This window comes from Chiloscyllium plagiosum, chromosome 18 (assembly GCF_004010195.1).
Source record: "Chiloscyllium plagiosum isolate BGI_BamShark_2017 chromosome 18, ASM401019v2, whole genome shotgun sequence".
Lineage (NCBI taxonomy): Eukaryota > Metazoa > Chordata > Chondrichthyes > Orectolobiformes > Hemiscylliidae > Chiloscyllium > Chiloscyllium plagiosum.
This window is the reverse complement of record NC_057727.1, coordinates 55,766,688-55,793,079: the sequence shown is the minus strand read 5'-3', so window position 1 is coordinate 55,793,079 and position 26,392 is coordinate 55,766,688. Positions and strand designations below refer to the sequence as shown.

Sequence of the window (26,392 nt, the reverse complement as noted above, 5' to 3'; positions counted from 1 at the left end):
ATCCGTGACCCTTAGGGAGCTTAACTTGACAGTTCACTGCTGCGGCTGTGTTTGTTAACAATGGTCCAATCAATCAGCGTCTTCTCATGATGTACAAACTGCCATTCCTTCTTTCAAGTTTGTTTCTTGCATCCTCATCCTGATGAATGCAAAATGAAAAGCTTCAACTTCTTGTCTCCTTTTTGGCAATATTTATGAAATCTGAAATAACTGAGAATGCTGGAAGGACTCGGCAGGACAGGTAACAATGATGGAGAGTGAGCAGAGTTAGAGGGTTGAATTTAATGTTCTATGTTGTTGCATGTGCAGTAAAACAGAGCTTGCAACTCAGCATTGGGTATGTTTGTTGCTATCGCCCTCCTTAAGAATAGGGATCCGCAGCCTGCTTGGCATAGTGTGCAGGGGAGAACTATTATTGATCTAACTAGGCGAAGCTCTTGTATTAAACACAATGTAGTTTATTTCAGGTTAGCAACTAGTTACAGCATACATTCAGATATTATGAGAAGCTTCTGGATGTTAGGTCTTGGTGCTCTGAGAAACTAAGCTGCTTTGTCCACAAGATATCATTACAGTGAGTGATACATAAATACTCCTCCTTTCAGACCCTGACACATGGCCTGTCTCAGCTGTAAAAGCAATCCCCTTCCCCTCCTAGGCTTCCCGACATGTCTAAAAGCTAACCGGGTTTCTTTCTGGATGAATGTCCTGTCTCTAAGAGCTTCCAGCCAATCAGAGGCAGGTGGCATTCCAATCCAGATCGAGTGATACCAAGAGCTGTTCACTATTCCTGTCATCAGCTCAGCAGCAGCAGCAGGCTGGGAGGTCCCAGAATACGGCTACATCAAAGGCACTTGCCTGGGCCAGCAGTAAGCAGGTGGCAGGAGGGTTAATGTAACAGAGAGGAACGGATGTTCCTTTTTGAAAGGAGGGATGCACTTGCTTCCAATATTATTTTTGGAAGTGAGAGCCAATACTTCGGAACACTGATCTGTGAGCGGAGAACCTCCAAGCAGATGTGGGCTTAGAGGGAATATTTCTATCATTTGAGGCTGAGGAAAGGAACTTTCCAAGAAGGTTCACTGAGTTGGTTACAAATAGGTTAGGATTCTCCAATGAGGAAAGATCATGCAGTTTGGGCTTATACTCATTGGCGTTTCGATGAGGAGTGAGAGGCAGGCTCATTGAAACATAAATTCTGAGTGGGACTGACAGAATATTGGCTGTGAGAATGGTTTGTTCATACGGGAACTTGGAATTGGGGACACGGCTCAAAATAAGAGGTCCCCGATTTAAGGTGGTGTTGAGGAATATCGTTAACCTTTGGAATTCTGATCACTAGATAATAACGGGTGTGGGATATAGGTAAAGCAGTGTTACTTCTGCAATCATAATTACTAATGCAAGGTAAATGAACTCACACCAGTGTATAATTGTTTCAACCAAGAGCTGAGTCAACAAGAATGAAAACTATGTGAAGGAAATATATAATTGTTTTTGTATTAGCTAAAATGTGCATACAAGAATGAAATGTGCCTGCAAACAATGGTAGATGTTACAGACAAATAGATAAGGTGCTGTGAGGGTGTAGGTTAAGCTAGATATGCCTGTACAAACAGTACTTATAAGCATCTGTTTCCCGCTTCTGCGAAAACAAAAACAAACCACAATTGAAAGGTCATAAGGCTCAGTATGGATGAGGAATGGGAGGAAATGTTACAAGCAAGGGAAACAGATGGTAGTGAAGGAGGATATACCTAACAATGGACCACAGCAGGATGTGGTGAAATGGCCAAGTAAAACTTGTACTTTGTTATGCACAAGGTCGGATAAGGCAGGAGATAAACAACTGTAATGGGCGCCGGGTTTGGAGTAGTGGGAGGAGGGAAAGAGAAACAAATCCTATATAAGATAAACTCTGCGTGTCTATTTTAGGCACCACGCTTGCAAGCGTGTAATAAACGGTACTGTTGCTTCAGATCTTGTCTCGGACTGAAACTATTGAAGTGAGTGGGTTCTATTTCCCACATGGGAGAGGGAGTTCATTATTAAATATAATTCCAGGCCAAGCGAGACAAATATTTGATCAACAACATGGAGTCAGGGGTGGATTGCCAAAGAGGGGATGTACATGCTACAACTAGCTTAGCCTTTATCCTGAATGACGGAGCATGTTTGAGTGGTTAAAGAGCATGCTCCCTGTTTCTTTTGTCCTTCCAATTGCAAACTCCTGTAAAGAACAGTCCACACTGCCAGTGGGTCCATTTACTGGGCAAAGGATGCCAGAACATGAGGAACCCATTTCAAAGCTATTGACATGCCTTCCCACATAAAAGAAACCCTCTGTTCCCACTCTTAACAGAATACCAGGGACATCAGAATGAGTCCCTTAACCGGCCACTGAAGAACGTCAATTGGCCTCAGCTTGGAAATGCTATTCTTGAGCTATCCCACCCCAGGTTTAACAGGGAGGTGACACCTGTAGATCTCCCACCAGCACCTTGCCTGCATCTCCCTGCGCATTCCCTCAGGCAGAGGGAAGCATTAAATTCCAGCCAATGTTTCAGTTTGATTAACTTTAATCAGAATTGGGTAAAAGTTAGTGATGTGCAAGGTTTTAAACAAAGAACAATGATAAAGAGGAAAGGACTAAATAACAAACAGGTGATGGTGCAGGACAAACAAGTATCTGAAGTCTGACAAGTATAGGAGCAAAAGACAAATTGATATTTTTGTTTCTTGTTGAATATCCATGTGCCTTGCACCATTATCCTTTTATCACTTAATCCCTTCCACTTTACCACTGTTATCTTGCCTTTTTTTACTTCCCACTTTCCTACTTTGTTCCCTATACCCTGCACTTGCTTAAAACCTGGAACATTGCTCACCTTTGAACTCATGGACCTGCAATGTTAACCTGGTTGTTCTCTGCATAGATGTTGCCTGACTGTCGAGTACCGAGTTACAGCACTTAGCTTAATGCTTGCTAAGAAGAAGAGGCTATTTCTATATCTCTCATAATTGATAACTAATTCTACGTTAAGCTACATTAGGAATTTAGTAGAAAATTTAGTTGCATCTCTCTGCACCTAAAGGGTTTCGATTCAATAAAATGCCTTGAATGCTTTTCTTTGTTAATGGTGCTACATAAATGCATGACATTAATGCTATCAGGAACCAAATCACACATAGGTAGTGTGTAACTTTGCCATTATATAATGTGTTATCACATTCTTAGGATTTCTAAATAGCTTTTTAAAAGCAAAGTTTTCTTTTTTTTCTCAAAAGTTTTTTCTCAAAGTTTTCTTTTTTTTCGCATAGGCGGCATGGTGGCACAGTGGTTAGCACTGCTGCCTCAGCGCCAGAGACCTGGGTTCAATTCCCGCCTCAGGCGACTGACCGTGTGGAGTTTGCACATTCTCCCAGTGTCTGCGTGGGTTTCCTCCGGGTGCTCCGGTTTCTTCCCACAGTCCAAAGATGTGCAGGTCAGGTGAATTGGCCATGCTAAATTGCCCGTAGTGTTAGGTAAGTGGTAAATGTAGGGGTATGGGTGGTTTGTGCTTCGGCGGGTCAGTGTACACTTGTTGGGCCGAAGGGCCTGTTTCCACACTGTAAAGTAATCTAATCTTTAGATCAATCCCTGGAATTATGTTGATGTAAGACCAGCCAACTTACACACAGCAGGATCCCACAAACAGCAATAAATCACTAATCAAATAATCTATTTTGATGCTGTTAATTGAGGGTTAATAGCTAACAGGTCACCAAGATAATTTCCTAGTCTTTTTCAAATCAAGCTGTCACATTGTATCTTTTGCCTCCACTTAAGCAGACAGACAAGGCTAAACATCTTGTCTAAAGGTGTGGTGTAAAATTATGTCCCAATACATGTGTGAATCATAATGTAACACATGTATTGGGCCAAGCAGTGGAATGTGGTGAAAGGGTTAAAATTGTGTCCCAATACATGTGTGAATCTAACCGGAATGGAGGTGTTGCTTAGTCCCGTGTGAATCTTATTACACACCTCCCCGTGTGAATCTTCTTATCTATATGTAACCAGAATGGAATGTGTTTTTTAGCCTTGCTCTGCTGTTCACATGAATGTTTATATCTGGAAAAGAGTATATCAGCTGGAAAAGTCTCCAGTTCGGTGAGTCTGCTCCGGGGTTACGTTTAACCGCCGAGCGTGGGTTGTTGGCAACCGCTCTACGAGAACTGACGGCTCCCAGTTCCGGTAACATGTAGAGTGAGTATAAGCCAGACCCTTGAGATGAGGCCTGGTTGTGGCGACGCTGCGGGGAATAAAATGCTCATATTCTAGCAGACTCGCCTCTTGGTCGTTTGTTCTGTGTCAGACTACTCTCCTACGAACCTGACCTTGAGAATTTTTTAAAACAAAAGGGCAGCAGCTCAAACAATGCAGCCATCTATCCCTACTGCACCCCAAAAACAGTGCAGGGTTTGCACTCGCATCTCTAAAGACTCATCAGCCATATGCCTCAGAGACCAGAGTGTCATCAAGGCATCAACTGGCAGCAAAGCACTCTGAATATGGATGTAGTCTTTTTAATTAAGATGGAATGGATGAAAAAGGCCAGAAACTTTAGCCCCAAGTCCAGAATGCTATTTCAGTGTGAGTGTAGTAGAAGGGTTAACTACAATTAATTTGCCACAAGTTACTGAAATATATTAAGTTAAAGTCTGAATATCAAATTGCGGTCAGCAAAAGAATGGCATCCCACCATGCACCTCGGTAACACCCATCCGCAAAGTCTCTGCAGGCTTTAGAACAGAGACTTGCTGTAACCTAGCAATCGATTCAATGTGGCATCTATCAGGAGGACAGGAAGAATTGGATTGAAGAATGAGACATGAATTAAGTCCTACTTTCATGCATTAAAGAAACAATTCACCTATTAAATTACTCCACAGAGGGCAGCATCCTGTCACCATGTCACCCTTTAGTGCATAGTAATCAACACTGGTCCAGCTTCCTCAGAGCCAGCTCTCAGAGTGAACAGAATCTCTGACACTATGTGCCAGGGCTCCCTGATTGGACCAGATTAACCGCCTCAATCAGGGAACCCATACCCTCTGAGGTCCACCTGGTTGACTTCAAACTACTCAGAGTTAAAATTAGCCTTGAACTGTCTAAAACAGGAACTGCAAAGAAGGAAATACAAACTGATTTGATTATGTACAGAAAAACAAAAGAAAGATGGGGAAAGGCAAACAGGATTAAGGTAGAGAGATTTAAAAAACTGAAGAGAAACAGTAAAAGCCCATGCATATGTGTTTTGAACTTTCATTTGTAGGAACAGGACTCCTCTAAGTGGATTGGTGATGTGTCATGTGGGTTCATAGAGGCTGACACATGTCAATGTCTGTGGATGTGGGGAACATGGGGCAAGTGTCCAAGGAAAAGATCCTGATATGTTAGTGCCCAATTTCCAACATGAAGGTCAGTTAGAGCAAGCAGCAAAATCCATGTGCCAGGTTCTCAAATGGTTTTCTTGTTCAGTTTTCCTGATGCCTTGCTTACTCAGCGAGTTTACTAAGGTGGGTGACTGAATGTTAATGAGGCAAATTGTGCTGTCAACAAGGCAACGAACAAGGGTTAATCTCTGTCAACTAGCATCTTGCTGCTGCCAGTGAGAATCTTGGCACACAGCCGGTAAGAAAGCATAAAAGATGATGCAAACTGCTCCCGACTTCAAGATGGTCCTCGCCACATTAATCACCCATTCATCGCACCACAGCTCATGTTACTCAGACCTCGATAAGATATAACCGCAGACAGTCAGAATGAATGGGTCTTTCTCAGGTTGGAAAGTCATAATTAGTGGAGTGCATCAAGGATCTGATCTCTATGAATGATTTGGAGGATGGAGCAAAATAGAATTTATCCAAATGTACTTATGATACAAAAATAGGTGGGAGGGGATAATGTGAACAGGACAGAAGGGGATATAGAGAGGTCAAATGAATGGGGTTAAATTTGCTTGTTCTGGTTTTCTTTGTTGAGATTTTCCCAGTCCAACTTGTTTGGCAAGTTTGGTATGGTGGGAGTCTGAATACTCATGAGATGATTTGTACTGTCAAAGCTCAGATGCAAAGGAATTCGAGGATAGTGAATATCCAGAGTTCTCTACCGCAGAGAATTGTGGAGGCTAGACCACAAAATATTTAGAATTAGATTTTCAAAATCAAAAGAGTTGAGGGCTTTGTGAGTAAGCATAAAAGAGGAGTTGAGGCCTGGGAAGATCAGCCATGATATATAGAATGATGGCTCAGGCTTGAAGGACTAAACGGCATACCCCTGCTCCGGTTTCTTATGTAGGTAAAAACAATGACTGCAGATGCTGGAAACCAGAGTGTAGATTAGAGTGGTGCTGGAAAAGCACAGCAGTTCAGGCAGCATCCAAGGAGCAGCAAATCGACGTTTTGGGCAAAAGCCCTTCATCAGGAACACAGGTATTCCTGATGAAAGGCTTTTGCCTGAAACATCGATTTTACTGCTCCTCGGATGCTCCCTGAACTGCTGTGCTTTTCCAGCACCACTCTAATCTCGACCTTGTTTCTTATGTTCTAATCAAGCTGCTTAATTACAGTTATCAAACAGTTTAAAAACTCATTTCTGAATGCAATAGCCAACTCTTTTTTTTAAACCAACTTTATTGGGAACCCTATTGTGATGCAGTGGTAGTGGTTCCTATGCCTGAACCAGAAGGCCTCATACAAGTCCCACCTGCTCCAGAGGTGTGTAATAACATTTCTGAACAGATTGGTTAGAAAAAGAGGTTAAATTAAGAAAAGAAATTAACCAACTTTACTGGGGAACTGGTAGGCAGGTTTAAACCATTGAAAACGATCAGTGAAAACTACCATGAATTAATATGGATTTTCTGCCAGCACCTTCTGGATTTCTGCATTTAATTGCACATGAATGGTAGCAGAAGTCGCTATATAATGTACCATGTTACAGCAGTGAGCACTGCTAGCCTCACCAGTATACTTAGTGCACTGTGCAGTGATCTAGTTGTATCTCTAAACCTGGGCCAAAAGCCCAGAATTCGAGTGGATCTCAGGACGTCCTTGAAAGATGAATCAACAAGGCAAGCAGGTTGGTTTTACAATCTAGAAATCCATTTTAGGCACCAATAGCAGGTAGTAACAAGAGAGCATCCTGTTCAGCCAGAACCTTGTGGTAGGTGCAGCACCACAGCCTCATGCTAAAAGACTCTTCACAAAAGTTCTTGTGATGAGCAAATATCATCCCTGTCCTGAGAGATTTTCACACACAGAGACACTCACTCACTCTCTCCCTTATTGTAAAATATTTTGCCAGATTTTGCAAAGAATTATGCTGTCCATGACGAATGTTTATCTCAATTAGCTAAGAGCATCATACCTAATAAAAGCATTTGGAATATTTTATCACTCAAGTAGAAACTACTGTTGCTATATAAAGCATTATAATTGAATCATGATTTTACAAATAGACAAAAATAATGGACTTAAAACATTTCAAAGTCCACTTATGTCAGATACAGGATGATAGAAGACAAATCAGTTAGACCTTGGTCAAACTTCATTTAACATTTGTAGAGTCATAAGAGATGTACAGCTTGGAAACAGACCCTTTGGTCCAACCCGTTCATGCCAAACAGATATTCCAACCCAATCTAGTCCCATTTGCCAGCACTTGGCCCATATTCCTCCAAACCCTTCCTATTCATATATCCATCCAGATCCCTTTTAAATAATGCAATTGTTCCAACCTCCACCACTTCCTCTGGCAGCTCATTTCATACACGCACCACCCTCTGCATGAAAAAGTTGCCCCTTAGGTCTCTTTTATACCTTTCCCCTCTCACCCTCAACCTATGCCCTCTAGTTCTGGACTCTCCCACCCCAGGGAAAATACTTTGTCTATTTATCCTATCCATGCCCCTCATGATTTTATAAATGCTTATGAGGTCGCCCCTCAGCCTCCGATGCTCCAAGGAAAACACCCCCAGCCTATTCAGCCTCTCTCTATAGCTCAAATCCTCCATCCCTGGCAACATCCTTGTAAATCTTTTCTGAACCCTTTCAAGTTTCACAACATCTTTCTGATAGGAAAGAGACCAGAATTGCACACAATATTCCAACAGTGGCCTAACCAATATCCTGTACAGCCGCAACATGACCTCCCAACTCCTATACCTAATGCTCTGACCAATAAAGGAATGCATACCAAATGCCTTCATTATCCCATCGACCTACGATTCTACTTTCAAGGAGCTATGAACCTACATGCCAAGGTCTCTTTGTTCAGGAACACTCCCTTGGACCTTACTATGAAGTGTATAAGTCCTGCTAAGATTTGCTTTTCCAAACTGCACCACCTCGTATTTATCTAAATTAAACTCCATCTGCTACTCCTCAGCACATTGGCCCATCTGGTCAAGATCCTATTGTAATCTGAGGTAACCTTCTTCCCTGTCTATTACACCTCCCATTTTGGGGTCATCTGCAAACTTACTAACTATACTTCCAGAAACCATTTATATAAATGATGGAAAGTAGTGGACCCAGCACCGATCCTTGTGGCACTCCTTGTGGTCACAGGCCTGAAAAACAACCCTCCACCACCACCACCACCCTCTGTCTTCTACCTTTGAGTCAGTTCTGTATCCAAATAGCTAGTTCTCCCTGTATTCCATGAGATCTAACCTTGCTAACCAGTCTCCCATGGGGAACCTTGTTGAACGCCTTACTGAAGTCCATATAGATCACATCTACTGCTCTGCCCTCATCAATTTTCTTTGTTACTTCTTCAAAAAACTCAATCAAGTTTGTGAGAGATGATTTTCCACGCACAAAGCCATGTTGACTATTCCTAATCAGTCCTTGTCTTCCAAATACATGTAAATCCTGTCCCTCAGGATTCGCTCAAACAACTTGCCCACCGCCAAAGTCAGACTCACTGGTCTATAATTCCTGACTTGCCCTTACTTAAATAATGGCACCACGTTAGCCAACCTCCAGTCTTCTGGCACCTCACCTGTGAGTATCAATGATACAATATCTCAGCAAAGCACTAGCAATCACTTCCCTAGCTTCCCACAGAGTTCTAGGGTATACTTGATCAGATCCTGGGGATTAATCACTTTTATGCGTTTCAAGACATCCAGTATTTCCTCCTCTGTAATATGGACATTTTTCAAGATGTCACCATCATTTTCCCAACATTCTATATCTTCCATGTCCTTCTCCACAGTAAATGCTGATGCAAAATACTTGCTTAGTATCTCCCCCATCTCCTGCAGCTCCACACAAAGGCTGCCTTGCTGATCTTTGAGGGGCTGTATTCGCTCCCTAGTTATCCTTTTGTCCTTAATGTATTTGTAAAAACCCTTTGGATTGTCCTTAATTCTATTTGGCAAAACTACCTCATGTCCCGTTTTTGCTCCCCTGATTTCCCTCTTAAGTATACTCCTACTGCCTTTATACTCTTCTAAGGATTCACTCGATCGAGACCTGACATATGCTTCCTTCTTTTTCTTAACCAAAGCCTCAATATCTCGAGTCATCCAGTGCTCCCTACACATACCAGCCTTTCCTTTCACCCTAACATGAATATATTGTCTCTGGACTATCATTATCTCATTTCTGAAGACTTCCCATTTTCCAGTTGTCCCTTTACCTGCAAACATCTGCCTCCAATCAGCTTTTGAAAATTCTTGCCTAATACCGTCAAAATTAGCCTTCCTCTAATTTAGAACTTCAACTGTTAGATCTGGTTTGTCCTTTTCCATCACTATTTTGAAACTAATAGAATTATGGTCGCTGGCCCCAAAGTGCTCACCCACTGACACCTCAGTCACCGCCCTACCTAATTTCCTACAGTAGGTAAAGTTTTGCACTTTCTCTCTAGTAGGTTCATTCACATACTGAATCTGAAAAATTAACAAATTTCTCTCCATCTGAACCCTTAACACTATGGCAGTCCCAGTCTATGTTTGGAAAGTTAAAATCCCTGACCATAACCACCCTATTATCCTTACAGATAACTGAGATATCCCTACAAATTTGATCCTCAATTTCCCGCTGGCTAATATGGGGTCTATAATACAATCCCAATAAGGTGACCATCCCTTTCTTATTTCTCAATTCCACCCAAATAACTTCCCTGGATGTATTTCCGGGAATATCCTCCCTAGTACAGATTTAATGCTATCCTTTATCAAAATTGCCACTCCCCCTCCTCTCTTGCCTCCCTTTCTGTCCTTCCTGTAGCATTTGTATCCTGGAACATTAAGCTACTAGTTCTGCCCATCCCTGAGCCATGTCTCTGTAATTGCTATGATATCCCAGTTCCATGTTCCTAACCATGCCCTGCGTTCATCTGCCTTCCCTGTTAGGCCTCTTGCATTGAAATAATTGCAGTTTAATTTATCAGTCTCACCTTGTTCTCTGCTTTGTTTCTGCCTGCTGTTTGACTCGCTTCTTTTCTCAACTGTACCAATCTCAGATTGATCTCTCTCCTCACTATCTCTGTGGGTCCCAGCCCTCCACCTTAAAAGTTTAAATCCTCCCAAGAAGCTCTAGCAAATCTCCCTGCCAGTATATTAGTCCCCTTCAAATTTAGGTGCAATCCGTTCTTCTTGTACAGATCACTTCTACCCCAAAAGAGATCCCAATGATCCAAAAATGTGAATCCTTCTCCCATACACTAGCTCAGCCATGCATTCATTTGCTCTATCCTCCTATTCCTGCCCTCACTAACTCATAGCACCAGGGGTAATCCAGATATTACTACCCTTGAGGACCTCTTTTTTTTTAAATTTCTGTCTAACTTTCTATTTTCTCCTTTCAGAATCTCATCTTTTCCCTTCTTATGTTGTTGGTACCAATGTGTACAATGATCTCCTACTGGTCCTTTTCCCCCTTGAGAACACTCTGCACCCTCTCTGAGATATACTTGATCCTAATATCAGGGAAGCAATACAGCATTCTGATTTTTCGCTGCTGACCGCAGAAATGTCTGTCTGTGCCCCTGACTGGATAGTCCCCTAACACAATCAATCGCTTGGAACCTGATCTACCCAGCATTACATTAGAGCCAGTATTGATACCAGAAACTTGGCTGTTCATGCTGAAAGTTCATCATCCCCTACATTTTCCAAGACAGCATACTTGTTTGAAATGGGGATAGCCACAGAAGGCTCCTGTGCTACATGCCTACCTCTCCTATCTTTCTTGGAGTTAACCCACCTACCTGACTGTATCTGCGGCTTTTCTCCCTTCTGATAACTGCCATCCATTACTCGCCCCCCTCCCAGCTCTTGTAAATTTCTCATTGCCTCTAACTGTTGCTCTAACCGATCCATTCGATCTGACAGGATTTGCAACCAACAACATTTCTTGTAGATATAGTCATCAGTAACCCTTAAAATCTCCTGAAACTCCCAAATCCGACAAGAAGAGCATACCACTCTAATAAAGGCCATTTTGCTCCTTCCAATGTACAGACCCAGAAAATAGCATGCTCATTTCCAATGGAAAACTGTGCCTGGAGTTGACTGGAAAAGTGAGATTGTGAAAGATCATGAAAATTAGTTAAACTATTACTCAACACACTCAACCGAACTTCCTTTAATGAGTGCTTTATACTGTAATAATTATGAAATGAGAATGCAACAGCAATTTGCATTGAGATTGTGTAAAATGAGCAAGCTTTAATACAGAGTCTCATCAGAAATACTAGGGCAAACGATTAAAGGTTTATTTTAAGCAGAGAGTTTGAAGGTATGACTTAAAGGAGAAAATAGAAGTGGAGAAGCAGAAGGGTTTGGGGAGAGAAAACTGAACCTTCAGACATAGTTGGCTTGGCTTGGCAAGATGACCAATGGTGAATTAATTAAAATTGATGATGCTCAAGAAGCCAAAACTGTAAGTTAGGGCACAAGCAGTATATTTTTGATTAACCTCCAGGTTATAAAGGAAAACCAATTGCAAGTATATTAAATAGTCAAGTCTTGGGAGAGTCAAGTCATAAGACTTCAATAGCAAATCAGTGAAGACAGGGATGGAGAGTCATGATTTTGGAAAACCAGAAACAATTGGCTTTAATGATATAGTAAGTGGTCAGAAGCTCATTTCTGGATAAAATATGGCATACCATGTTGTGAATAATCTGGTTCATTCTCAGTCTGTTGCCAAGATTCTGAGACTAAGATGTACATGCATTTGGAAAGACAGGGATTGATTTGGAGCAGTCAGCATGGCTTTGTACATGGGAGATCATGCCTCACAAATTTGTTAGAATTTTTTGATGAAGTGACCAGGAAGGTTGACAAGACCAGGGCGGTAGATGTAGTCTACATGGGTTTCAGTAAGGCCTTTGACAAGGTTCCACATGCTATGCTGCTCTGGAAGATTAGAACACATCGAATCCAGGGGGAGTTGGCAAATTGAATACACAGTTGACTTGATAGTAGGAAGCGGAGAGTAATAGTGGCAGGATGCTTGTCAGCCTGGAGGCCTGTGACGAGTGGACTGTCTCAAAGGGTCAGTGCCGTGCGCATTGCTGTTTGCTATCTACATCAATGATTTACATGAGAATGTACAAGGCATGATTACGAAGTTTGCAGATGACACTAAAATAGGTGGTATCATGGACAATGAGGAAGATTATCAGAAATTGCAGCAGGACCTTGATCAGGTGGGGAAGTGGGCCAAGAAATGGCAAATGGAGTATAATATAGATAAGTTTGGGGTCTTGCATTTTGGAAAGTCAAATCAAGGTAGGAGTTTCACGGTGAATGGTGGGGCCTTCAGGAATCCAATGGAACAGAGGGACCTTGGAGTTTAGGTGCATGAAAGTGCAGTCACGGGTAGACAGGGCAGTGAAGAAGGCTTTTGGCACACTGGCCTTTGTCAGTCAGGGCACTGAGTACAGAAGTTGGGAAGTTATGTTGCAGTTGTACAGGACATTGGTGAGGCCCCACTTGGAGTACTATGTTCAATTTTGGTCACCTTGCTATAGGAAGGATGTTATTAAACTGAAAAGAGCATGCAGAAGAAATTTACAAGGATGTTGCCAGGACACAGCAGTTTGAGTTATAGAGAGAGGTTGGATAAGCTAGGACTTCTTTCTTTAGAGCATAGGAGACTGAGGGGGGATCTTACAGAAGTGTATAAGATCACGAGAGGCATGGATAGGGTGAATGCACTCACTTCCCTGGGTTGGGAAATCAAGGACGAGAGGACATCAGTTTAAGGTTAGAGGGGAAAGAATAAAAGAGAACCTGACGGGCAACTTTTTTACACAAAGGATGATATACATATGGAAAGAGCTGCCAGTGGTTGAGGCGGATACATTGACCAAGTGCAAGGAAATGGGGTTAGCATAGATAGACATTTTGGTGGGCATGGACCATTTTGGGCCAAGGGGCCTGTCTCCGTGCTGTAAGACTCAATGATCCTAAGAGGGCTGGAGTTGGTGCCTCTGGAGTTGAGTTAATGACACAGCTCCAAAGGCAATGGTCTCCAAAGGTCTGCTCAATAATTAAAGGAAATTTCTGCTCGTTACGTTGCCAAGTAAAGCCATCTGACAATTTAAAGACAATGACAGAGATTTTGGCCAAGTCAGGAGAGGGAACAGTTAGCAGAGCTGGGTGTCAGCAGTAGCCTTAGAAGTCACGTGGCATGGTGGCAGTGTGCATACCTCTGAGCTAGGAGGGCTGGGTTCAATTCCCATCTATTCCACAGGAGTGCAACAACATCATTGAACATGTTGATTAGAAAGTACAGTGGAAATATCCATTTTGCATTTGAATGATGCTGCTGAGGTGCAACCTTGGAAGACATGTTTGAAACAGGGTCTGTAATTGAGGACAGTATTTTGGCTCAACAGGTGAAGCTTTTAAGATGATCATGTGTTGGATTGTCTTTTTAAACTGAAATTAAATTTAGACCATTCTGTATCTTGGCTCCCAACAAGCCATACTTGGGAAAAAAAGACAAGGACAGATATGTCAATAGTAAATTGACTTACTGGCTCAATGCTCTGGGCAGAAGAGATTAAATAAAGGAAAAGAATAGCAGTTATTGAGGTCAACAGAGAGAAGAAGCTGCATGTTCTATTGAGCTGCCAAAGCTGGATGCATAGCAGAGACAATCTCCAATCAAAGAGATTCTTACCACAATCATGAGGAATCTAGGAGGTTCTCCTGGTATGGGCAGGGGCAAGACTCATCATCAGAGTGGGTAATACTGCTAGTAATGTTGAGCTCAGAGGTTGCAGGAACTGCGCAGCTCTCCAGTTAATTATCATTACCTCCCGACACAATGCAAGGTTTTCAGAATTCAAAAAAGAGAAAGAGCTATCCTGTTGTGGATTATAAAATCCACTGACCATTTCTGTGAAAGCCATGGCTTGACAGGAAAGATTCTTACCGACTTAGGTAATATTAATCACGGGATTATTAAACATTTGCCAAATAAGTAACATTGGCCCATGATTTTTTTTTCTTTCCTCTCAGAACGAAATCATGTATTAAATTAGATTAAGACCACACTTACTCTTTAATCTGGAGATGATGGGTTAACCACTCTGGTATAACAGCTTTTCTGAAAAATTTAATTTTGGCTAATGGCAAGCTACCAGGGCTATGCAATTGTGATCATTGAGGGAATAAAGACATCCAAGTATATTGCATTAGCATTCAAAGAACACATACCATAGTCATATAATCACATTGCTTTAACACTCACAGTGTTATTACATTACCAATGTTACAGTGACATTGTGTATTGTTCAATTTTCTCTAGTCAGTAGAAGTTAATGTTTTTGTATTATACCTAGATTAAACATTACCTTTCCCCTCTGGAACCTGAGTTCAAGACAAACATAGACAGCTGGGATGAAATCCCCTCTCAAGTAGAGTTATGGGAGTCCTACATGACATTCATCACTCAATCTAATTCCTAGTGGCAAAGGCTTACAGCACAAAACTGCCCTTAATTTAGCAATTTCATTCAGATGCCAGAGGATATTGTCAAAACAGCAAGATGCTGCCACAAAGGCAAAATGACTGTGTTTTTCTAAGACTGAGGATGGAGGTGTAATTATCAGGACAGAGCAGGGTGAAGCACTATTCTATATCTAACTTGGCTATTTTCCTGTCTTGCTTTTTCATGTCCATTTTCTAGCACTAACACTTAACACCAAAATCTGGACAAATTTCATAAACAAATAATTAGAATAAAACCTTTTACTTTTCATCAAAGTCACATCTTTCCAAATTAAAACACAAAATTACCCTTGGCTCAGGATATATCATTCCAGGCAGCTGATCCAGTATTTAAAAATATCGCATTACCAAAGGAGTTCAGTTATAGAATGACAGTAACACCGAGTGGTAAAATTCAGTTCATTCAATGTAAGTGCACCATTCAAGAAACAAAAAGTCACTGGATAAGCAGTACCAGTGGAATCAGTACAATCTCAGCCTCAAGTCCAAGGTGCACAAGTGAGTGCTCCAAGTTCTCATAACAACAAAGATAAACAAGACACTGGGGAAACAACTGCCAGGACCTCACTGAGGAACCAAGTGCTGCCATTACATCTCCAATGTCTGAAACTGAGACTTCCCATACATTGAAATTGCACTAAATCTATTATGTAACATAGTGTGTATACCTGGACAACTGTGAGCAGTTCTGAGCACTATACCTTAAGAAAGATGATATCAACTTGAAGGGAGTACCCTTACTCAAAGGATGAACATAACAAGGAGGTATTACACAAGTTGAGTAGTAAAAGGTGAAGAGTTGATATAATTAAAACTTACAAAATATTAAGAAGTGGGGTATATAGTCAGGAACTATTTCTGCTCATTGGGTAGTGTAGGCATAGGCTGGGCCTTTCAAGAGTCAAACACTTCTGAATAAATAAGTGATAGAAGCTTGAAATTTCATTCTGTAACTGGGGATTTTGGGTGGGCACAGCAGAGAGCCCAGTGTAGTGAGGGTTGGGAGTAGCATTCCTGCTAAGAGTCTCTTTGTCTGTTGTGGACCCAAGAGCTCCGTGCACAGCAGTAACTTCATGGACCCTTGTGCATGTTCCGCGCACACAGACAGCCACTCAGCTTAGGGAGAATGTTAGTCAGGAGAGGCCATTTTTTGTTGGAGGTCCTGTGAAAGGACATGGAGTGAGTTAACATTTTGGAGGTGGTCTCCTCTGGGTTAAGGGGTCTCCACAACAGAAGTAGCCATTTTCTTGCCCATCAATGGCCCATGCAATGAAATCTGTTAGATTGCTTGCTTTGCTAGCTGCCTAAGCACAGTTAAAATGTCCACTTTAGGACCTAAGGGAGAGTAGATTGTTTGATGCCTTACCTGCACTCGGCTGTCCTACCCACACCATCCTCTTGCAATATGTGGGACAGGTCCGGGTAAATAGGAAGGTGATGGGCTAGCCTGCTGTTTCCTTTTATGTGCATCCTACCCTTCCTTTCACTGGCTTCAGACACACTGATGGAGATGGGGGACATGGTGGGACATAAAACTCCACCATTGAATAGCACAGGCTCAATGAGTACTCAACATGGTTTCTTCTGTTCCCACGTTTCTGATAAAGTTAAGACATTATCTTGGGCAAAATGTCATATTTGCTTATTTATTACCAAGGTTCCCCTCAATTCGGCAACCATTTGTGGTTAATTTTAAGATTAAAATCTCTCAGCCATTAAGAGTAAACCACAGAATATTGTTGTTGTTTTATTGAGGAATCACCTCACTTTATGGTGTTGCATGTTTTCTTGTTTCTTGTATTTAATTTTTAATACACTGTAGTTCAGATGTCATTAACCTAGATGCCTGTTCTTTACAAATCTAATGAAATTAATATTCAATCATAAAGTCACATGAGCCATGTGCCACCCTTTTATTTTAACTCAAATTATCAGCAATTTATAGATGCGAAACAAATTGTTAATGTTTAACTAATAGGTTTCTAATCTGTGCATTAACATTGGGGAAAATTCAACCACGTCCTGCATTCTAACCAAAAGCATTTATTTCCTCCTCTACCATGGTACAAATGATTTGGCTCTTGAAACTTCTTATTCCTTGACAATGGTAATTAGCCCAAGCAATGTTAGCCATCAACAATTGTATATTGGAGGCTTATAAAAAGAAAAGAACGGGAGATACTTATTTACATTCCACATATTGACCTTGTCTAAATGTCCAGCAGCAGAGGATTGATACGCAAAATGATTGCAATGCATTTTGAAACAACAGGCTGGATTTTGTGGTTGTGATAACATTCGCTGCATGAATTCTCTGAAGCTGACAGCGATTTCTGGCATCCTTGCCTGCACAGTTCAGCAGCAAAAACCCATTGTTGTCATTGATTTTCTGCTCATCTACAGGACTGCTGCTGAAGCCCTCACAAGTAGAAATTACCAAACTGATATAAATGTTCATTTTTATGCCATTATGCTCTCTGTTTACAAAAGTTATACTTTATTTTCATGGCTGAACAACCTCTGTGGCTGCAGGAAACCTTCTTATATTTGCGCAACGTTAACAATTTGTTATGGACCAGACCAGACACCCTCAAAATATTTTAAGAAGGTAGCCTAGACCCTAACTTTTTCTTGTTTTTAAAGTGTAAAGTGTGTTCCAAATGCAGTGCGACTGGTCAAACTACTCTATGTTAAGCAAAACATAAATTATTTAAACACTGTAGTTAAAATACAGTCAAAGCAAAAGGAATTTAGAATAACTTAACACTATTGGAAAATTTAACAGAATAATAGATACAGTAACCATCACTAATTAACTGCTCCTATATAGTATTAACACATCCCTTGGTAAAAAAGGAAAATTCAGACACAGATTCTTACACAAAGTCCTTCCATCCAGGAGGAAAAAACATCGAGAAAATTCAGACAGAATCACAGCCAAGAGACATTCACTGAAGCTTCCAACTCTGTTGAGACACAATAGCTTCTGCTTAAAACTGAACCGAAAAATCCAGAAATCCTGATCTCAGAGAGCTGGTCACATCTATTCAGGCTGTTTAAAAAACCCAAGGCCTCCCAACTTGTTTATTCTAGTGGTAATGATAGACTACTCTGTACTACATACTCTCTTCAAAAAACAACCAGGATAAAACCTATTACTAAAAATATTAACAACTTGTTTTGCATCTGTAAACTGCTATAATTAGAGTTAAAATAAAGTAGAATTTCTTAAGGGGTGGCACCTGGTTCATGTGACTTTAATTTATGATTGAACATTCCCAAAACACTAATTTCACAAAACAGATTTGCAGAGGACAGGTGGCTCAGTTAGTGGCATCTGTACAGTGTATTGAAAATTAAATACAGTGCTCGAGAAACAGAAAAACCTGCAACACCATAAAGTAAGATAATTCTTTAATAAGACAAAAGCAATATTCTGTGATTTATTCTTAATGGCTGTGAGATTTTATCTTAAAGTTGCACCATCAGCACAAATTTCATAGACTTTTAAAAATATAAGATACATTTTTTAAAAGTTTGACATTTTGGCTTCTGCCGTGATCTTGTGTGCATGTCCCAATATTTACATTTTTTTTTGCAATTGTGGGAAACAAAGGTTTCATGATAAATTCTGCTCAATAATTTCTGGATTGCCATCCATGATAATTCTGTAATATGACTATATGTATAGCCTGTTTGATGGCATTAATTCTATTGGGCAGTGAAAGAAATTTATGTCAGGAAATATGAAATCCATTACCACACTGCTAGATCTTTGCAAGCAGGATTTGTCAAGTGATGTTGCCTCGCCACCAACCATAAAATCCTGGCAATTGTTTTCAAGAACTTGTATGATCACAAAGACCACAAGACATTGGCGCAGACATAGGCCATTCAGCTCACTGAATCTCCTATATCATACAATGAGATCATGGCTGATCCAATAACCCTCAGTTTCACTTTCCTACCTTTTCCCTATAACCCTCAATTCCATTACTAATTAAAAATGTTTTCCTCAGCCTTGAATATACTTACAACCCAGCCCCAAAAAGCTCTCCACAGTCAAGAATTCCACGGAGTCACTACCCACAGTGTAGAAATTCCTCCTCATATCCATCTTAGATACATGGGCCCTTATTCTGATATTATGCCCTCAGGGCTTAGACTCTCCTACAAGGAGAGATAACCTCTTTGCATCTACTTTGTCAAGTCCCCTAACGATCTTGCACGTTGCAAAAAATGTTGCCTCTCATTCTTCTAAATTCAAATGAGTACAGGCCCAATCTACTCAACCTCTCCTCATAGGGCAGATCCTCTGCACCTGGTATCAAGCTAGTGAATATTCTCTGGATTGCCTCCATTGCCAATATTTCTTTCCTTAGAAATGGACCTAAATCTGTTCACAGTATTCCAACTGGCTAACACCTTGTATAATTTTAGAAATCCTTCCTTACTTTTATGTTCCATTCCCCTTGAATGGTGGCCCAGTGGTTAGCACTGCTGCCTCACAGCACCAGGGTACCAAGTTCGATTCCAACCTCGGGTGACTGTCTGTGTAGAGTTTGCACATTCTCCGTGTGTCTGTGTGGGTTTCCTCTGGGTGCTCCGGTTTTCTCCCACAGTCCAAAGATGTGCAGGTCAGGTGAATTGGCCATGCTAAATTGCCCATAGAAAGGCCAACATTCTATTTGCCTTCCCTTTACCCACTGAAGTTGGATATTAGCACTTTGTAATTCATGTGCAATGATCCCTAATCCTTCTGTTCTTGAGCTCTTTGCAGTCTATCTCCATTCAAAAAATGATATTCAGCTACTCTATTCTTCCTGCCCGAGGAGATAATTTCATATTTTTCCACAGTATGTTTTATCTGCCAAGTTTTTGCCCATTGGCTTCACCTGACCATTGCGATATTGCATTCACTTTTCTCATCTAAGCCATTAATATTTATTATAAGTAATTGTGGTCCCAGCACTGATACTCGTGGTACTCCATTAGTTGTAGGTCATCAACCTGAAAATGCCTGCCTTTTCCAGAGTCTCAGTTCTTCCACAGTGTGTTATAATTCTGATGAGCTCCTCCGTCTATGATAAATTCATCAAGACTTGGGATTTAAAAGTTCTTTGTGACAAACAAAAGCAATTCTTTTGCACGAGAGTTCTGAAATAAATCATTCTGGACTCAAAATATCAACGCTGTTTCTCTCTCCACAGGGTTTCTCAAGCACTTCCTGTTGCTATTTATCCTGAATGCACTTTGAGGTCTTGCTGAAAACCCCGAGGTTTTTCTAATGCACTTGAAGTTTCGCTAACTAGTGTAACAAACATTAGGGAATCACAAGTTAGAAAGTGCACAAGCAAAAAGCCAGAGCCAATTAGTGCATGGTATATGCCATGTTACCTTAAATTCTAACATAGCTTAGTTTAACAGAAATCTTCCTGTGGCAAATGGCCTGAAAATTCAAATTCTGAAACTCACATTTCACAGATTTCTCAATCATCAAATAACCTAGTATCAGCTAAGAAAGCAATTTCTAAAAGGAGAACAGTGTAAACTCTGAGCTCCTACATTCGAACAGCCAGACATTCCACTGGTTTATAAATGAACAGTATATTTAACTCTTAGCCTTAATTACAATTCACTCCTGTCCTTCACAGTCACCCTCCCTCACTTCTATAAATAATCTGAATGATGTTGATCATTGTCATAGCCCATATCCCTTCTAATACCGTTCATTGGCTTTCATAAAGTGGTATATATGTGGGTAAATCAAATTCACACCATGGCCTTTCGCATAGTATGTGCAGTTAAAGCAAGTCCACATCATTGGGTAGGTTTGCTATCACCATCCTGTAAGTGTAGTTATCTAAAGGGCCTGCTTGGTCTAGTGTGGTAGGGGAAAACTACTTACTGCTCCAACTAGAAGAGACTCTTGCATTGAACTGCAAGTAGTTTATTGTATTTGTTACTGGTTGCATTCATATGATAGACATCAATAGACTGTAAGAAAGAACTAGAGGTCAGGTCTTATTCTTTAGTTCTATCCTCAAATCTGTATGATACCATCATAATGGTGGTGTTTGAGGCAATTCTCAGTACAAAACCTTTCAAGGTCTTTACGGTATTACACATGCAGATCATCTGACAAGAGAGTAAACAATGACGAACAGGAAAAAGCCCTTTGATATTCCTAGCCTGTCTGACACAGTGCAGTGATATGTACACCAATGTATAGGTGTACATATCACTGTAACCTGGGACAATCAAATCTGGGTTAATTTAAAATTCAATGATCATCATATTCTCAAACATCTACATTTTGTGTCCAATTTTCAATCGAGACATGTTAGAAAGAATGTTCTTACATATATTGAACTATGACTTGGTCTAAGGTGTGGAGTTTCCAGCTAACAATGCTGAAAAAAGGAAAAAAGTATTGGAATACAATTCAAACGACAAAAGCTGCTGTATTATGGGACTCACTTGCTAACTTTGGTTCAGTTGCAAGGCTGATTCATTTTGACCTTTCTTCAATAACACTAAAGATGCACATACACATTTTTTTTAAAAACCTGGTTCCCTTCTCACAGATGTACAACTCATGTTACTGCATAACAATCTGAGGACATCATGTACCCAGTGAAATTGGATCTGGTTCCTGTTGTGAGCTGAAAAATGTGTTGCTGGAAAAGTGCAGCAAGTCAGGCAGCACCCAAGGAGCAGGAGAATCGACGTTTCGGGCATAAGCCCTTCTTCAGGTTCCTGTTGTGCCTACAGCTAAGTGACAGAGACAGCGTAGCTAATAGCTAAAGGAGAAAGATAGAAGGCTATTGTGTTTTGCTTGCACCTAATTTTTGATACATTTAAGATGCAAAGGCTTTATTAATCTCTGAAGGTACAGTGCTGCATGAGTGCATTATGAAGAAATTTAAAGCACTATATTTGTGATTTGCACTAGCATATTGAGAGATAGTTGACTCAATTCTGTCAATTATTGTTTTTATTAATATTTTGTTCTTTCATTCCATAAAAAAAGCAAAAAAATAAGCAATACCATCAATTCTTCCTCACTGACACAATGTGCATATGTCATGTCGACTGAACTATGAGACACTTTCTGGGCAACTAAAGTTACAACAGGTTTTCCCAACTCAATCATGATCTATGGTGGAATATCAGAAATACACTCTTAGAGTTGCAAGATTTGAAGCAGTAATATTTGCTGAGGACTGGAGTTCCAGATTTTCCAGAATCAGAATGTCAGAATGTTACAATGCTGAAGGAGGCCATTCAGCCCACCATGTTTGCACTCCTGCTTTATCTCCCATAACACTGCACATTGTTCAAATTGGAAATAATCATCCAGTGCTCTGTTGAATGCCTCACTTGTGCCTGCCTCCACTACATTTTCAGGCAGTGTGCTACAGACCCAAACTATTAGCTGCATGAGAAAGCTTTCTTTCACCTTACATTCGTTTTTCTTTCACAAAATAGTTTCAAACTAGTTCTTAATCCTTTTACGAGTGGGGAACATTTCTTCCCAACTACACTGTCTACACCCCTTATAGTTTTGAAAACATGTCAACTTTCCCCTTGGCCTTCTCCTCTCCAAGGAAAACAGTCCCAAATTCTCCAACTTTTCCTTATAATCTAAAGTTCCCATAAACTTCTTCCACATTCTTCACAGTGCATTCATATCCTTCCAGTAGTATGGCACCTGTAACTGTACCCAATATTCTAGCTGAGTAGCTATTCCAACAGACACTCTAATCAGTGCCCTACACAAGTTCAGCATAACTTCCTTGCTCTTGTACTCTCTGCACCTATTAATGAAGCTTAGATTACTATACTTTTTAAAAAACAGCTCTCTTGACCTGCCCTGGTTAGAGACATGAAAAACTGCAGATGCTGGAATCCAAAGTAGACAAGCAGAAGGCTGGAAGAACACAGCAAGCCAGGCAGCATCTGGAGGTACAGAAGTTGATGTTTCGGGTGTAACCCTTCTTCAGGATTTAAGAAGGGTTCCACCTGAAATGTCGACTTCTGCACTTCCTAATGCTGCCTGGCTTGCTGAGTTCTTCCAGCCTCCTGCCTGTCTACTCTTAACCTGCCCTGCCAGCTTTAATGATTTTTCCCATACATGCTCAAACCTCTCTGTTCCTGCACACAATTTACAATGCTACACTGTCTGTCCATATTCTTCGTTCACAAGTTTATCACAGTCCACTTCTCTACATTGACCTTTATCTACCATCTATCCATCCACACTACCAACGGACCAATGTATTTTAGAAATGCTACACCATCCACCCCACAGTTGAATAGTGTCCTAAACTGACCCCTGCACACCAAGATCTTGATCATAAATCCACGAACACCACACCTTGCCCTCGTCAATTTTCTTTGATTGGACATGATTTTCCCTTCTCAAATCCATGCTGGTTCTTCTGAATTAATGCATGTCTCTTTGCCCCTTGTGACTATGAATTCTAATTTGTATAGTTGATGTGAGATGGCTTTCCATAACCAAAGTTAAGCTGACTGGTCTGCAACTATCGGACTGATCTATATAACCATTTTTGAACAGGGCATAATGTTTGCAATTTTCCAGTCCTCTGGCAATACCCTGAAATTGAAGAATTATTGCCAGTCCCTCTGCAATGTCCACATTCATTTCCTTCAATGTATTTTACCCAATCTGGTTTAAGTACTGATAGCTTATCCAACACGTGCTCCTTGTCAATTTTTAACTCTTCCTAGTGGCTGTTTTCTCCTCTGTCACATGGCCTGGATAGTACCTGTCTCGTGGTTAAAGGCAGAGGCACAAAACTTCATTTAACACCTCAGTTACGCCTCTTGCCTCAGTTTTTAAATTCCATTTTTGATCCTGAATTGATCCTATTATTCATTTGATTATTTCATCTTTTCATTACTGGTGTGGTTATAGAAGAATTTAGGATTTCCCTTTATGTTAGCTGACAGTCTTGTTTCATTATGTTCTTTGGTTTGCTTACTTGCTTTTTCACCTTCCCTCAGAATATTTTGCATTCAACTTGGTCTCAAATGTATTTATGACCTGTTGTAAGCACGCTTTATCTTTTTCAAGTTTATTTCTCATTGAGTTTTCATCTAAGGATCTCTGCATTTGTCCCATCTTGCTCTTTTAAGGGAACATGTCTTGACTGTGGCAGAATCCACTCTTTTTGAAAGTATCCCATTGTTCATCTCTTGTTTGCCTCACCAACTTTTTGGCTCAAGTCTATCCTCCCTAGCTTTGTTGTTACTTCATTGAAGTCAGCTCTCCGCCAGCTGAATATTCTTACTGTGGATTAACCAATGTCATTTTCCTCCATCATGCTAAACCTTATGATACAATGATCAGTGTCCTCCAAATGTTCCTCCACTATCACTTGATTCACCTCATTTCCAAGAACCAGGTCTGGCAGTACCTACTTTCTCACTTGACTGGGCCCAAACTGCTGTATTAACAATGTCTTTAACACAATCTAGGAATCCCTGCTTCTCACTGCCCTTTGCACTACCATTTAGTCCTGAATTTGGTTACAAGGTCCCTTTAAACATACCTATGGATGCATGTTGGATCTGGAGGCTGAGAATCAGGCAATGTTAGGTCCGGGATTGGGAGATGGGGGTTGGAGAGGGAATAGTCAGGCTTGGAGATTCCATAGGGTCTGGTTAGGTCTGTGGGCAAAGAGTCGTAGCTCGATGCATATGGGATCTCAAGATGGGAGGGTTGTTGGGGAGTTAGAACCACTTGCAAGTTGGGGGGGCAGGGGGGGGGGGGGTCATCTGTCTGACCATTAATGTAAGTAAGGAAGAATACTCTTAAGTCTCAGCCTCTAGCTCAGAGTTAGGTTCCAAATGGTGGGTCATAGCCAATCACAAGTTTCAACTTCCCTGTCTATTCTCATGAAGTCAGCTCTGAAGGGTCTTCTATATGGTCCCAATGAGTGACCCTAGTCTCCGCTTATACAATAACTATTTTCCCATTGGAAGATTTGCTGACATATATTAAATGTGCACATTCATTTTCTAGAATCTGACTCTTCACATTTTCATTTTGAAGATATTTTTAGTCCGATCTAGCGGCTCCCTCACTAGGCTTCAAGACCCGCCCTGTCTCCATCTAGTTGCACTCTTACCCTACCAAGCACCTTCTCATTATTCCCCAACTCAACATTTCTATCCACAGCAAATCAATTGCTTTGTATTTGCATTTAGCAGTGACAAATCCTGAAGGAGGAACAAGTTTAGGTCTTGTACATTCAATGAGGAAGTAGGTGTACCTTTCCACTTGTGAAGTGAGTCTTGTGTTATGCCTTTCACGAAATATTCCTTTAGGAAATGTGAAATCATGACTACACCATAGCATCTGACTGCATCATAGCATATTACCTGAAGGTACAGAGGTCTCATACTGCATCTTACTTCAGATCACTAGGAGCATGCTTCTGTTGTGATGTAACAACCTATTATTATGCAAGACACTTAAATGCCTCAGAAATGTAATGTTGTACATTGTAGTTGCAAAGGATGTCTGTTGCATTCTTCAATACCACAATCTCCACAGCTAGTTTCTTACAGTATATGCCACTTCAGATGAAACACTCTATTGCAGGAATAACTACTCCAAGTCTGAAAGCAGGGATCATCAATATAAGATGATCACTGTAAAACCAGGAAAGAATTTAAGACAGAATTGTCATTAAGAAAGTGGTCAGAATGTGAAACTTGCACGTATTTGGAGAAGCTGAGCCAAAGAGCTGTTAACTATTTAAAGGGAGACCTTTATAGGGGAGGACAATGTGTTGATAGGATTTGGTAAGGCAGTATTCTATGGTAGGGCTTATGTAAAGTAAAAGAGCAGGAACAGAAACTGATCATTTGAGCAATATTCCATGTAAGGCCTTATATTATGGGAGCAGAATCAGGCCATTCAGCCCGTCAATTCTGCTCTGCTATGCAGCAAGATCATGGCAGATCTGATAATCCTGAACTCCACTAACTTGCCTTTGCTCCATAACCCTTGATTTGTTTACACATTAAAAATCCGTCTACCTCAGCTTTAACTATTCTCAATGACTCAGACTCTATTGCCATCTGTGGTAAAGAATTCTGCAGACTCATTAGCCTCTGAAAGAGAAACCTTCATCTCAGTCTGAAATGTGCAGCCCCCCTATTCAGAGATTATGCCCTTTGGTCCTATATTCCCCCACAAGGACAAACAACCTTTCTGCACCCACCATCAAGTCCTTTCAGCATCTTACATGTTTCTCTCAGGCCACCTCTTGTTCTTCTAAACTCCAGTGAGTACAGACCCAACCTACTCAACCTCTCTTCATAAG

At 40.8% G+C, this 26,392-nt stretch overlaps 1 protein-coding gene across 6 annotated transcripts in view; it reads right to left on the bottom strand.

Moving 5' to 3' along the window:
- The window catches only part of LOC122559107 (metabotropic glutamate receptor 7-like), a 736,921-nt gene that overhangs the window by 145,433 nt on the left and 565,096 nt on the right, over window positions 1-26,392 (bottom strand). The gene's annotated exons all lie outside the window — the stretch shown is intronic.